Raw genomic sequence first — 16,535 nt, 5'->3', positions numbered from 1 at the left:
GGAACAAAATATATGAGAAAATGATTTAGGAAGAAAAACTTATTTTGGCTCATGGTCTCATAGTTACCAGTTCACAGTTGACTGGCTGCGAGGCAGAAATATCATGGCAGAAGGCATGGCAGAAGAAAGCCGCTTGCTTCATGGCAGCCAGGAAGCAAAGAGCAAGACGAGGGAATGAAGACAAGAAACATCTTTGTAGGGCACATCCCTAGTGACCTATATCCTCCAACTAGGTCCCACTTTCCACAACCTACCCCACTTCTCTATAGCCCATTCAGCTCTCAGTGGATTAATCCACTGATGAGATCAGAACCTCATGATCCAATCACTTTCCTCAAACCCCTCCTCTGGACATTGCTGCTTAAAAACCAAGCTTTTGAAGGACATTGCAGACCTAAACCATAACATAGAAAATACCAAGTGATCTAAAGTAATTAATTGAACTTACCTCCAAAAACTGATAAGCTCAGTAATATTGGAGATAATGAAAGTGAGCTCAGTAATATTAGAGGTAATGAAAGTGATGTGAAAAAAAATCAATCTTATGTCCCCATACCAACAAAGAACAAGTAACAACTGAACTAAAATAATGTAATGCCATTTAATAATTACTCTGGAAAATGAAATATCTACTTATATGTCTAATAAACAAGTATAGGATATGTATGCTTTAAACTACAGATGGCTGTATTGCGTTTTTTTAAATTTTTGTTTTACTTTTTAAAATGTCTTTAATAAATCAAAGATATAAATAATTGAGATATCACCTTCATAGACTGAAATATTCAACATAGTTCTATAGGTTGAAGGTAATTGCTAATACAGCCCCAACAAGATTTTTTTTGTAGATAAGCTCATTCTGAAATATATAAATGGAAAGATCCTACAATAGCAAAAAGTAATTTTGAAAAGAAGGAGTTGTTCTTTATGATGTTATGGTTTATTGTCAGTCAGTGATCAAGACCATGGTGTTGGAGAAGGGATGGATACATAGACTGACTGAACAAAATAAGAAATGCTATAATCCCAGTGGCTTAGGAGGCTGAGGCAGGAGGATTGCAAGTTCAAAGTCAGTCTCAGTATCTCAGTAACTTAGTGAGCCCCTGTCTCAAAATAATAAATAAAAAGGGGCTGGGAAAGTGGCTCAGTGGTCAAGTAACCATGGGTTCAATCTCTTCTACCAAAAGAAAAGGAAAGAAAGAAACAAACAACCCAAGAAATAGACTTATAATAAACATGGCAAACTGATTTTTGACAAAGGTGCAAAAATAATTCAATGGAGGACAAATGGTACTGGGGAAAGTGGATATTTATAAGGAAAAAAAAAGTATGACTTGACCTTAAACTAATATTCTATATAATAATTAGCTTAAAACAGACTTAAATACAAAATGTAAAATTATGAAATTTTAAAAAAAAATTTCATAATTAAGGACTAGGTGCATATTTCCTTTTCTTGACACCAAAAGCATGATCCATATGAGGAAAAATTGTTAAACTGAACCTCATTAAAAAATTAAAAACTGCTTTTCCTCTGTGATAGGTGATGTTAAGATAATGAAAAGACAAATTACATACTGGGAGACTATAAATATGCAAATCACATATCTGATAAATAATATCTGAAATATATAAACATCTCTCAAGCTCAACAGTAATACAAACAAAACAATCAGAAAATGGGCAAAAGATATGAACAAACATTTCACTGAAGAGGCTATATCAATGGCATATAAGCCTATGAAAAGATATTTAATATCATTGGCCACTAGAAAAGGATAAATTAACACTGCAATGGCTTGTAACTGTACACCTATGAGAACAACTAAAAAATTTAAAAAGTGACACCACTAATGTCTGGTGAAGATGTGGGGAGTAGAAAAACTGGATCACTCATATATTGTTGATGGGTATGAAATTAGCTGTTTTTCAGTTTATTTCTAAATTAAAATCACAATTGCTATATGATACAGCAATTGCACTCTTGTGCTTTTATCCTAGAGAAAGAGAAACCTATGTTCATGCAAAATCTTTTAGAGAAAGGTTCATAGCAACTTTATTCATATTAGCCAAACAATGGAAATAGTGCTCATTTTCTTACAATGGTAAATTTGTAAACAAACTGGCACATTCCTACCATAGAATGCCACTTAGCAATCAAACAAAGAGTTGCAAAAGTGACTGATTACTGCATGTAAGATTTTGAATGAACTTCAAGGGTTATTAGCAAAGTGAATAAGCTGATGCCAAGAGATTACATTTTACATAATTGCATTTTCATGTGACATTCTTGAAATAATAAAATTATGGAGATGAAGAATAAACTAGAGTTGCTGTGCTTTCAGGATGGGGCATGGGCTGTGTATGCTATAAAGATGTAACATCACAGAGCCTGTGGTGATAATATAGTTCTGCGTCTTTATCACCTGTAACTTATTCAAAGTTACAGATGAAAAATTTACACAGAACTACATTCACACACAGATGAGTTCATGTATAATTGGAGGAACATGAATGAACTCTATGGAATGTACCAACACCAATTTTCTGATTTTGACATTGTACTATAATTATGCAAGATGTTAACATGGAGAGCGACCAGGTGAAGGAATACACATTTCTCTGTAAAGTTCTTAGCAATTTCCTATAAATCTATAATTATTTAAAAAATAAAAATAAAAAAATAATGGCAGTGTCCTAGATATTTTATTGTTATTGGTTTCCTTTTTTAAATGGACATAATACCTTTATTTCGTTTATTTTTTATGTGGTGCTGAGGATCGAACCCAATGCCTCACACATGCTAGGCGAGTGCATTTAGGACTGAGCCACAACCCCAGTCCCTTGTTATTGATTTCTAATTTAATTTTATCACAATCAGATAAATTGTTTTATAACATTTTGGTGATTTTTATATTTATTGAGACTTGTAAGGATGCTGAAAATGGTCTGTGTTGATGAAACATACCATATTCATTTTAAGGAGGTGAATTCTATAGTTGTCAGTATATAGCGTTCTAACAGTATCATTTAGGTCAAGGTATTTAATGGAGTTATTCAGATTCTCTGGGTCTTTACTGAGTTTTGTTTAAATTGTTCTGTAGTTGATTATGAATGTGTGTTAAAATTTCTTACTATGTGGAAATGTCTATTTCTCCCTTTAGTTCTGTCAATAATGTAGACATGTGTATATGAAAATCTGTTATTATAGAATATACATAATCATACATGAGACTTTTAGGAAAATTGAATCTTTATCAATTTGAAATGTATGTCTGTATTTCTAACAATATTCTTTGTAATTAACTTTATTTTCTCATTAATATAACTACTGTAGCCTGCTTACAGTTAATGTCTTTATAGTATATATCTTTTTCCATTCAATTACTCTCAACTGATCTCTTTTTAATTAAAATGCATATATATGGAGAACCTATAATTGATTCTTGCTCTTTTATCTGTTCTGATATTATCTAATTCTTACTGTTTTAGTCTTACTTTTTCACTGCTACGACTAAAATACCCAACCACAACAAGTGTAGAGGAGGAAAGGTTTATCTAGGGGCTCAGAGTTTCAGAGGTATCAATCCATAGACAGCAGGCTCCATTCCTTAGGGCTCTAAGTGGAGCAGGATATCATGGCAGAAGAGTGTAGCAGAGGGAAGCAGCTCACATGATGATCTGAATGAAGAGAGACCTCCACTCATACAAAGTATATACCCCATAGCATGCCCTCAATGAACTACTTCCTCCAACCACATCCCACCTGCCTCAAGTTACCACTCAATTAATCCCATCAGAAATTGATTCACTGATTAGGTTAAGACTATAAAGCAATCATTTCTCCTTCAAACCTTCTTGCATTGTCTCACATGTGAGATTTTGGGGGATACCTCACATCCAAACCATAACACTTACTTTGAGGGTTTAGGCTGTTAACATATAACATAATTATTTATGTGGCTTGATTCAGACCTGATGTTTTGCTATTAATGTTAGGTTGATTCCCTGTGGGATTTTTTGGTTTGGTTAATAAATTTTAGAATTCCGTTTTAATTTTTCAATGGTTTTTAAGCTATGCCTATGCATTAGATGATTTTTACTAATCTATATAAAAGTTCACTATTCTTTCCTTTGTCATCTCCATTGTATTAAGTGCAGCCAGTATGATTTTAGTTTCATATATTGTATTTTTTAGTTTGAAATTTGTATTTGTTTTATTTATGTTGTTAGTATATCTTCCCTGTAATGTTTTTGTCTTATCATTCATTACAACATTCTTTAATCACACTGAGTATATTATAAGGAATGCTTTGAAGTCTCAGCCTGATAATTCTAACATCTGGGTAATCTTAGGACTGACATCTATTCATTGTATTTTCCTTTGAGATGGGTTACATTATCCTGACTTTTGTGACAGGTAAGTAACTTTGAATATTTCTTTTTTTTTCTTTGTTACAATATTGATGATTAAACTCATTGCCTTGCATTATTAGGTAACTTTGAATTATATTCTGGACATTTTACTTATATGTTTTGAAGAGTGTGGATTTTGTTATATTACTCCTATGTGTATCAATGTTTTGGTTTTAGCAGGCAATTAACCTGGTCATTTCCAGGCTGAAAGCTGTTATATGAACTATAACTATTATCCCAGAATCCAGCTCAGTTTGTTCTTTCTGATTTCTGCTTTCTCCATGCTTATGTGATTTAGAGGTTAACCAAAGACTATGAGTTTAAACACAGAATACTGTTCCCACCCCTTCTTATTTCTTTTCCCCTTTTAATCTTAATTGCCCTGGCTTGCTTCACTGGAATAGTCTTAAGAAAACAAAGTGGGGTGAGGGGCATCAACCACAATGATTCTAGCTTCCCTCAGGGTAATGTTTGTTTGTTTGTGGTCCTGGGGATTGAACCCAGGGCCTTGTGCATGTAAGGCAAGCACTCTACCAACTGAGCTATATCTACAGCCCTTGTTACATGTTTTAATTGCCCAGAAAAAAACTATTTTCATTTGTTCAGGCTGAAAAAGACTCAGGTAGTTATTTGTATGTACTTATATAGAATGCACACAGCTTTTATATGCAGGAATATTGGTTAATTAAGTTTTCATTCCCTGATGTCAGAAGCAGAACTTACAAAGCATAATAAATCATATAAAAGCCAAAACTACAGAAATAAACATCAATGCCAGATAAATACAGCCAACTAAATTTGTATTTGTTTTATTTAATTGTATAATTAAATCAATTAAATCAATAAGAAACAAAAATTAAAATAAATATTATGCACAAAGCAGTTTATCACCAAAGAATAAAATATTATTAAGAATATTAATTTACCAGAGCTTCAAAAGTATATAAAACAAAATGTATAACACTATAAAGAGAAATAGAGAAATCCACATTTATAAATAAGATATTTATAAATAAGATATTTTAACAAGCCTCTTTTTGTAACTTATAAATAACTCACAGTAAATATTATAAAATATTATAAAATATTTGAACTATTGCTATTAACAAGTTTGATGTTATGGAATATTTCATATATGGTCTTCACTTATTCACATTCTGTAAGAGAATGTGTACATGATAAACAGCTAGTGACTCATTTTAATTTTTTCTAACTCCTCATCATTCATGTGTGTCTAATACACTGTTAGATTTTTAGAATTAGATTTCTATAGGGAAAGGTACCAAACTTTCAAAGGATATTAAAGTTAAATGTGTTCAGAATAAATTTTAAATATCTAGAGTGATGTGTGATTTGAGTTAAGGAACAAACAAAAAGCATACCGCTTTCCCCTCTATGTAATCAATGATGTGAAAACCTCAAGAATTAAGAGTACATTTGTAACCTAGACACTGAGCCTCATGTGGACATTAATGAAAACAGTGTTTGGCATTTCACTCCTGTAAATAAAGCTACTGACTAGAACTACTTCAGTGATCAATATTGTCTAATTCAGAGCTATAAGCCTTTGTAATTGTAAAGGACAGGGAAAATAAATCAATCAAGAAAATGTTCTAACCTTCTTGTTAGATTGTTTTTAACTTTAAAAAGTGCTATTTGTTCCCTTAGTCTCCACTAGCACCTAGTCAAATATGTATATTTTAAGGACAACAGTATGACAATCCTTCAATAGAGATATATGAACTATTAGGTGTTTATGCAAATGCTTCTCAAAAGAAGTGTCCAGTCAGGCTGATACATAATTTGTTACTGTCTAATTAGTACAGTAATAGTTTATTATCTTTTTATAGTTCAGAACATTTTTGCAATAGTCTCTAGAATGGTTGCATTGTCATTCATGAGTATTCTGCTATGTTTTAAGGGGGAGAGAAAAAGTAAATTATTCACTGTGGTTGGGAAAATTCATTATAACCAGCTACATTCTCTAGTTTAAGATGAGCTCAGTGTATATATTTAAAAAAGACTGCTGGTTATTCAAAGTTGTTAAACCATCTTGTGGAACTATAGTTTTCTCTCCTACTTAAAAAATCAGAGCTTTAATGGGTGAAGTGGCACTTGTTATCCCAGCAACAAGGGAATTTAAGGCAAAAAGATCACAAGTTCAAGGACAGCCTTAGCAACTCAGAGAGACTCTATCTCAAAATAAAAAAGGGTTGAGGATGTAGCTTGGTGGTAGAGCACTCCTGAGATCAATCCCCTCAAATCAGAGCTTTGTAATGTATAAACAGTTGCTATCATAGATGTTTTGTAATCCAAAACAGGCTGAGCTGTCTAAGTTACTATAGAATATTTTCAGTGCTTTATAAAAAAAAAAAAAAGATCTTTTCTTTCTGGTAAATTTCAGAATCATTTGTTTTTCTTTGGTTTTCTGTAATTTCATTGGAATGGTATCTAAAAAAAAGCTTTTTCTGAAGGTTTCTTTGGTTTTTTTTTGGGGGGGGTGTGGGGAGGATACTTGGGATTGAACTCAGGGGCACTCAACCACTGAGCCACATCCTCAGTCCTATTTTGTATTTTATTTAGAGACAGGGTCTCACTCAGTTAGTTGCTTAGCACCACACCTTTGCTGAGGCTGGCTTTGAACTCGTGATCCTCCTGTCTCAGCCTCCTGAGCCGCTGGAATTACAGGCATGCACCACCGTGCCCAGCCTGAAGGTGTCTTTGTGTTCTTGAATTTGATGTTGCATGTATTTCATCTTTATGCAATTTTTTTTCTCATCTCTTTGAATATTGCCTGTATCCCAATGACTCTATTCAAGTGTTCAAAATCTGATAAAAGGGTATATTACACTTTCACTTTCTGTTCTTGATTCTTAAATCTTGCTTTCACAATTAACTTTATTATGCTATGCTGAATTCTATATCTAATTCACTAATTCTATCTTTAGCCTTGTCCAGTATGCTATTTAACCCATCCTTTAAGGATTCTTTTATTGAAGAGTGCATTATTATGTATAGATTTTTACCTTTTAAAAAATTGTTTTTAGTTGTAGGTGGTTACAACATTTTTAATTTATTCAGGTTTATGTGGCAATAAAGATTGAATCCAGTGCCTCACACATGCTAGGCAAATGCTGTACCACTCTAGCCCCAGACGCCTACTTTTGATTTGATCAAATCATCCTATTTTTTAAGTGCCTATTTTTTTCTGAAACCTTCAATTCTTTCTTTTATGTAGTTAGTCATCATCTAAAATATTTATTTTACCATCCTTCTCAGATTGTTCTTTTGTTGCCTAAGATTCTGAGCAGAAGCAGAATTTGTGGGTGATTGGGTTATTTGCTATGTAATTTGAAAAAGTGGCTCATCTTGAATGGAACTAGTTTCATCCTGTGAGAATCCCCTATTACCTTGGTCATGAGAATGTCCCTCCAGAGTGTCTTTGCTCTTGCTTGTATCACATATCCCTAGATTACATCTGCCACAGAATTAAGTTTAAGTCAATTTCTTGGATGCATGGACCATATAAATATGGCCCTTTTGGAGCCAGTTGTGGGAGCACACACTTGTAATCCCAGCATCTCTAAGACAGGAAGATGGCAATTCAAAGTCAGCCTCAGCAATTTAGCAAAGCCCTAAGCAACTTAGTGAGACCCTGTCTCAAAATAAAAACAAAAAGGGCTGAGCATGTGGCTCAGTAATTAAGTGCTCCTGGGTTCAATCCTGGTACCAAAAAAAAAAAAAATGCCATTTTTGTTTTAACCTCAAGTAAGGAATAGGACACAGGTTCTGAATACTAATAGAAAGCTTTTGTTTTCTTTAACAATCAGCTCCCTTGTTATTTCTTATAGCCAGTAAATGGATTTTATTGAATTTCCCATTTTACTTAAAGTGTGAACTTCGAGGAGGATCCCATCTTTATTCAGAAATTTCATTTCCATCTTCCCAGCTGCCTGGTTCCAAAGCCTTGAATCTTTCCTTTACATGTTTTTTTATACCCAACTTCATCATCCAATAATGTCACACTTTTTTCTCTATCATCTTTTCCTGGAAGAATATGAGTAGTGTTAACTAATTTGCTTATTACTCTCACTTTCTGTTCTCCTTCGACCTCCTTCTTTTCCCTCTCCTCTCCTTCTTGTTCTTGTACTTCTTCACATTTGCATATAGCATTTAATTTTTTCTTTGTAATGTTTCCTATAAACTTTTCAAATTACATTTTATCTAGCATATAAAAATATTTGGAGAGTATTATTTCCAGATTAATTAGATGAGCATATCAAAAATATCCCAAGTGCCTGTTGAAATTATATGGTTCTCAAGGATTCGGATTAAGGTTAATTTTATAACTCTCATAGAAGGTTTGAACTGAACAAACAAATCAAAATATGATCTAGTCCAGAAATCTAAAACTATGACATCTCTAGAGGTCAGAGAGGTATGAGGAGTGGTGGGACATTATTGTATACCTGGAGAGTTGTTTGTCCCACCTAAAGGGATTTATAAATGTCTAACACTATGCTGAACTAAATAAAACTGCAAAATGTTTTTTGTAACCTCTGAGTCTATACCAATTTCCACATTCTAAATATGATGAAATTTAGAACAGAATATGTCCTGCTCAATTATCACAGCTGGTCACTTGAGTCCCTTTTTCAACAATCATAGCTACTATAAATTTATGAAATAGCCACAAGATCATGCAAACTTTATAATAAAATATTCATTTGCTCAGTAAGGACCAATATTATAGGAGTTCAGAAATGTGACACATAAGACATTCAGGTTTTCAGTATTACCATTTGTTTTCTCAAGTATCAGACCTTGAAATCCTATCTAAGCTGCAGAATAGTATTTTTCCTTGCAAAATGATTGCTGATTAGCCTATCTTGATTGTAGGTGATGCTTGGGGAAAAAAATGTGACTGTAAACAGATATTTCTTTACCCAAAACAGGTAAGACCTAGAAGGCTCATTTCTCTTGTCAACTAAAGCCCAACCAAGAGTCTTAGTGTAAAGTAAAGCATATACTTAATCAAGACTTCTGAGACACAGACTGTGCACTGCAGTACACAGATGGAAGAAGATGTGTCTAGAGGGGACTGAGAATCATTCAGATGTTATCAGCTGCCTTTCCTGCAGCATGTTGCCACCCTTGATCAAGCATCTCATTAAAGAGCATCAAAGAGTCCAGAGAGGGGTTGGGGTTGTAGATCAGTAGTAGAGTGCTCGCCTAGCACATTTGAGGCCCTGGGTTTGATCCTCAGCACCACATAAGAAATAAAATAAAGATATTGTGTCCATCCACAACTAAAAAATAAATATTTTTTTAAAAAAGAGTCCAGAGAAATTTCAAATGATGCTTTTTATCCAATGAATGCAAACATCACGCAAGGGGATTCTCCAAAAATCATTCACTGCTTATGTATGACACTTTACAGTTGAAAAAATATTTCCATTCATTATCACATTTCTGTCTCAACAATTTTGTGATTCCAGCTCTTTTTTTTAAATATGAAGACACTAGAGCCCAGATAATGTAAGTCATTTTATCAATTCACATGTCCAGAAAGTGGCAGTACCATTTTTTTTAACATAACTACATGCTACCATTCACATATCAATTTTCTAGGTAGGGAAGATGAAAATTCAGCCTTACTGTGTTATTGTTAAAATGAGTGCTTCTTATCTCATATGTACTATTATTAGTTTGACAATGTGTTCACTTTATTTGTAAGTAATTTTGATTTTTACTGTATATACTACATTATTCAACCTTGATCCAGATGTGTTTTAAAAAATTATTATCATTATTCGATTTATTGGAGAGGACAATCAGGAATTTTGGGTGCTTCTTTTTCTTAGAGAAAAGGAAGTAAAAGATAAAATCTTTGAATTAAAGCACTAAGATGAATGGATAAAGAAAATGTAGCATATACACAATGGAGCCATAAAGTAGAATGAAATTATGGCATTTGCTGGTAAATGAATGGAACTGGAGAGTGAACTAAACCAGATTCAGAAAGTCAAAGGCCAAATGTTTTCTCTCATGTGGGGCAGCTAGAGCAAAATAAGGGAAAGAAGGAGGGGAGGGTTGGATATCATAAAGATATAGAGAAGATCACTAGCATAGGAGATTGAGAGGGAGGGAGGAAGGATGAGAAAGGGGAGGAAATGAGGAATGAATTTAACAAAATCATTCTATGTGCATATGTAAATAGACCACAGGGAATTTCACCTTTATTTATAAAGCAGAAAAAACAACTAAAAAATAAATAAATAAGTGAAAGGAAGATCAGTAGAGTAGAGGAAGGAGAATAGGAGAGTTAGGAGGGGAAGGAAAGGAGGAAAACAGGTGTTGAAGTCAAATTCCATGCATGTATGATTTTGTCAAAATGAACCCAACTACTGTGTTTAACTATAATGATCTAGTAAAAAAAATTAAAAATGAGAGCAATTGCAAGTGGTGTAAAAACTACAAGATTAGTTCAGGGTTGCCATAAGGAAATGAGAAAAATATATGAAAAAATAAAATTGCCCTTGGAGAAACTATAGAATGGGAAGAAGCAAGAACTTAGGCTAAAATATTCACAAATTCACAGTCTTAAAACTGGATCCAATTTAACTCTACCAAACCATTTTCCTAATTGATAGGAATCAATGCTGATCATATTTTTATTCTGTGATTCATTGGTATAGGCCCCATGGATGGTCTATTAATTGGCACTTGTTGATCTGCTTTAAAGAAAATAATTACTGAGAAAGGCTCTGCATTTGAAGCTTCAGGGAAATATAAAGGAAAATAAAGAAGTATGCGTTTTCCAATGCTTACAGTCTAATTAAAGGACAAAACAAATCCACAAATTATTATGATAGTCTACTCACTGTACATTTTAAGAAGGGGATCAAGAAGAGTGTGAGCTTGGGGGAGGAAATGCTATTTGCAGGGGACATGAAATTATGTTATCAAACTTGACTAATATCTTTAATTAGTTCTGAAATACATATGTGCAAAATTTGGATTCCATTTTCATTAACACACAAAGGAGTTTGAGATGACTGGCTTACAAATACGCCTTCAAGCACTTATATCTACTTTCCATTAGCATTTTCTCGAGGTTAGGATCCTGTTCTTTTCTATCTACACAAACGCATGTGTACACTCACATCATATCCTGCCCTGTACTATTGTTTTCTTATAGAGAGTGCAGAATGTAAATAAGCAAACTAGAAAGCCATCATAAGAACATGAAGAGAGATGTAATGAGATAAGAAGAAAGTGGTGTTAGCCCTGGTCATTTCATTATGCTATAGTACAGGCACAAGGGCAAAGAAAGTCAGAAAGTTGTAAGTAAGTAATTTGGTAACCCGAGCATGAAGAGAGTCTATAGACTTAGTGACAGGGAAAGGGGCTAGGGAAAAGAAAAGTAGCAGTAGACTGAGTTATGTTCTGGATGGAGTGGAAAATGATCGTGACATTGCATGCTTGATTTCAGGAGAAATGACTATCACATTTCTAGATATAAAGACTCAGACACACAGAAAAGATCAGTTCTATTTTCATCCTGTTACCTTTGAACAGAAGAATGCAGTAATGAGATAGGTTGGAAACTGTGACTTTGTCTAAAAAAAAAATCAATCTGTCTCTCTCTCTCTCTCTCTCTCTCTCTCTCTCTCTCACACACACACACACACACACACACACACACACACACACAATTTGAATCTGGGAAGAATATCAGTGAAACCAGTTAGGGGGACATTAAATATTTTTAAAGCAGAGCTGTTTTCTTTCATTCATATACTTGCTTTTTTAAATACAAATTTCTTATATTTAATAAATTAACAGGCACTATTCTAGGCACTGAGGATGCAAAATTAAATAATATAAATTCCCTACTTCGAGGTTTCTAAAAATTTCTGATCAGGAAACAGTCAACTGCTTTGTATTTCTTTTTACTGATTTATGTGTTTAGACACAATCAGAGAAATATTAAGAAAACAAAATTAGTTAGATGTCCGTATCATAAGAGAATTAATGACAACAACTTTTTGTTTTCCCAGTATTGTGGATTGAACCTAGGGGCCACTTACCACTGAGCTACATCCCCAGCCCTTTTGATTTTTTATTTTGAGACAGGCTCTTGCTAAGTTGATGAGGCTGGTCTTAAACTTGCCATCTTCCTGCTTCAGCCTCTAGAGTCACTGGGATTACAGGTGTGCACCACTATGCCCAGTTAATGTAATTATTACTTTTTGGTACGGGGGATTGAACCCAGGGGTGCTTAACCACTGAGCCACATCCCCAGTCCTTTTTATTTTTAATTTTGAGACAGGGTCTCAATTAGTTGCTTAACGCTTCACTGAACTGTGATTCTCCTGCCTCAGCCTCACGTGTTGCTGGGATTACAGGCATGGGCCACTATAATTACAGGCATGTGCCTGGCCTGTAATAACTTTTTAATGAGATACTTTTTAATAACTTTTTAATGGTAGAACCCCACTCCACTACTTGGATTTTCAGAGGGTAGAATCAAGGCACACAATTTTACACAGGCAAAGTGACATATGTTTGGTTGGTTTCCTGATCTGAGCACCAAAAAGGGTATTCCACTGTAAAATCAAGGTTTTACCTTAGTGTTTGCCCTTGATGTTAAGAACAAGGAAAAATCACAAGTGAATATTAGCCTTCAAGCTTAGGCTGAGGCTGCAATATCCATTTGCTTAAGCATAAGTCAAAGTGGCAGTTCCAGTTTCTCGGCCTTCACCATAGTCTTTATGTGGTTTTGCAGTAATAATCCATTTCTCACACTCTAAGAGGAAGCAATGTAATGTGAAATCTCCTTCACAATTCATTTTTAAGATGACGTTGACTACTAAGCTATCAGTTCAAATTCTTGTTTGTGAGAAAACTCGGAGACTTACTGTTTTCTTCAGCAGTTTTCATTGCTAGAATTTAATGTGGTAATATAATTCCCAAATGGCCCAATAATATCATGTGAGCCCTGTGCTAAGTGAAGAATATGAAATGCTGCATGAAAACTTTCTATGAGCAAAATGATTTAAAAGATAAGTTCCTCTTGAAGATGGAAATATATTCTAGCTAAGCAGAAAGATAATTGTCTTCATCGAGTTCATATCCTGTTATTGCTATCAAAATATGAGACATTACAACATTACTAATTTGGCACTTTGGTGATAATGTTAAGCTGATAGAGAGCCAGTACACAGTGCAAATGCATGTCAAACTGCAAGGGGTATGTGAGAAACTTCTTTTGTTATCAAATATTTATTTATTCAAAAGAGGAGAGTGAAAGTAGTAAGAAGTAATATTCCTTGGAAAATGCTGGCAGGATTTCAGAGAACTGGTTTGCATTTCATAAGTCATTTATGTTTTCACAGTAGCATTATCGGCCCCATATGCTTAATCTCATACACACACAGAAAGTTGAAAACCAAGATTTTTATTTCAGAGAGAGACTCTTATGATCAACACATTAATGAATCTTCCTCTATATCTTTTATGACAATTTCTATTTGTTAGCTACTGAGTTTATTCATTTATATTTATTGCAGTTATTGAAACTGTAGGGTCTAGTTTATCATCTCAAGATTTGTTTTCTACTTCTCCTATCTGTTCTTTGATTTTTTCCTTTTTTCTGCCTTCTTTGGATAGAGTATTTAGAATTCCATTTGTTCTTCTTTATTGGTTATTAATGTAGATTTTTTATTACATATTATTAAATTGAGATATAATTAAAAAACCATAAAATTCATCATTTTAAAGTATACAACACAAAGGTTTTAGTATATAAAGTTTAGTGTATGTGTAGGTTTTAGCATATATAATCACAAAGTTGTGCAGCAATTGCCACTCTCTACTTTTAGAATAATTTTGATCACCCCAAAAAGAAACCACACACTTATTAGTCATTACCATTTATTCCAACCTCCCAGGCCTATGTTCAATGAATTATCTTCTGTATTTATGGAATTGTTATTTTGGACATTTCCTATAAATGGAATCATATAAGATGTTTTAGTTAGCTTTTTTGCCACTGTGACCAAAAGACCTGACAAGAACAATTAGAAGAGGAAAAGTTGATTTAGCTCAGGGATTTAGAGGTCTCAATACATACGTGGCCAACACCATAGCTCTGGGCCCAAGGTGAGGCAGAACATCATAGTGGAAAGGTGTGGTGGAGGAAAGAAGCTCAGGACATGGCAATTAGGAAGTAGAGAGAGTTCTTCTCACCAGGGACAAAATATGAACCCCAAATGCACACCTCGAGTGACCTACCTCCTCTACTCACCCCTACCTGCCTTCAGTTACTGCCCAGTTAATTCCTACCAGTGGATTAATTTGCCATTCGAGTAACAACTCTCATCATCTAATCATTTTGCCTCTGAACCATTTTGCATTGTGTCACACATGACCTTTTGGCAGACACCTCATATCTAAACCATAACATAAGCATTTTAACTGCCTTATTTCTCCTGGCCAGTTTTCAAGGTTCATGCTTTGGTGGTATTTATCAGTACTTCCTTTAAATGGCTAAATAATAATTTACCACATGGATATAACATAAATTGCTTATCCATTTATAACTTGATGGATGTCTGCATTGTTTTCACTTTTTACACATTTTGAATAATGTCATTATGAATATTGGTTGGCAAGTTTTTATTTGGGCATTCATTTTGATTTGTTTTGAACATACTCCAGAGGATGGAATTTCTCTATACTTAACTTTTGTTTTTTATTGAGGTAAAGTTCAATTCAATAAAATTCAACATTTCATAATTTTAAAGCACACAATTTGGTGATTTCCAATGCATTTACAATAAGAAGCAACCAATAATTTCTAATTCCTGGATATTTTCATCACTGTAAAAAGAAGTCTTATACCCATTAAGCAGTTACTTTCCATTCTTCTCTGTCCTTATTCCCTGTCTATCTGATTTCTGTCTCTATGGACTGACCTATTCTGGATATTTCTATAAATAGGATCATAAGAGATTATCTTCTTTTTTACTGTGGGCATTTGCAGCTTTAAATTTATCTCTCAACACTGCTTTTACTGCTTTTACTGCATCTCATAAGTTTTGATATGTTGAGTTTTCATTTCATTTCATCTCAAAGTATTTTCTGATTTACTTCATAATATCTTCATTGACCCTTTGGTTAAAAATGTACTTTTAAAATTCTATACATTTGTGAATTTTCCACACCTCCTACTGCTACTGACTTCTAGTTTCATTCCATTGTGGTCAAAGAAGATAGTCATATGATTTCAAGCTTTTTTTAATTTAATGAGGATTAACTTGTTTCCTAACATATGGTGTATCTGGGAGACTATTTCATGTATATGTGAAAAGAATTTGTATATTTTGTTTTAGGGCAGAGTATTATATAGATATAACATCCATTTCACCTTCTAGATTCCAGTGATATGTAAGATCTTTTCAAAGTCCTTATGGACATCTTATTCCCCAGGCTTTCCTTTTAAGATTTTTGGATACCCATTTTGCTCCCAGTGATGTGCATTGCCAGGAGAACCTGTGAATTTAAATAATTTCCTCTAAATATTTTTAATAAACATATTGAGAAAAAGGGTCTTTTATTAGGCCAGCTCCAAGTTAAGTCACACAAAGCCTAAAAATTGGTGTCTTTCAGTGAATCACCAGACTGGGAAATAATGACTATTAGAATCAAGGCTTCGAAAGGAGCTCAATCTGTTATGACCCCTCCAGGGGCTGCCAGACTACAGGTCCATGATTGTGGGTTGTTGATTTTCAAGGCTATTGTAGACCTCAGTGGAGGGGCATAGGAATTGAACCAGTCAAAAAGTCACAGAGTTCACTGTTCTTACTGAGATTCAGCTTATTTTCTAGAACAAATGCTCCCTGGATTTGTTGCAAGACTTTGGTTAATTTCTAACATCCTAAAAATGTTGATCCTGACAAGTTTTGCCAGTGTTATTGTTGATTTTCAGGTGTCTTTATGCTACATTCATCGATGTAGATTTTAGCACTTACTTTAATAATTATATCATCCTTTCTTTATCCTCTTCCTTGAATTAATATCATATCACTTTACATTACATCCTTAGCACCTTA

General features: G+C 33.8%; 1 non-coding gene across 1 annotated transcript; it reads right to left on the bottom strand.

The window, feature by feature from the left end:
• Positions 1 to 4,895: 4,895 nt before the first annotated feature.
• Positions 4,896 to 4,969, bottom strand: Trnav-uac (transfer RNA valine (anticodon UAC)). Its single transcript has one exon. It is a non-coding gene; the product is annotated as a tRNA-Val (tRNA).
• Between the last annotated feature and the right edge of the window lie 11,566 nt (positions 4,970 to 16,535).

Source organism: Urocitellus parryii, chromosome X (assembly GCF_045843805.1).
Source record: "Urocitellus parryii isolate mUroPar1 chromosome X, mUroPar1.hap1, whole genome shotgun sequence".
In the NCBI taxonomy this organism is placed as follows: domain Eukaryota; kingdom Metazoa; phylum Chordata; class Mammalia; order Rodentia; family Sciuridae; genus Urocitellus; species Urocitellus parryii.
Note: the sequence above shows the minus strand (reverse complement) of the source record. Positions and strands in the feature narration are given on the sequence as shown.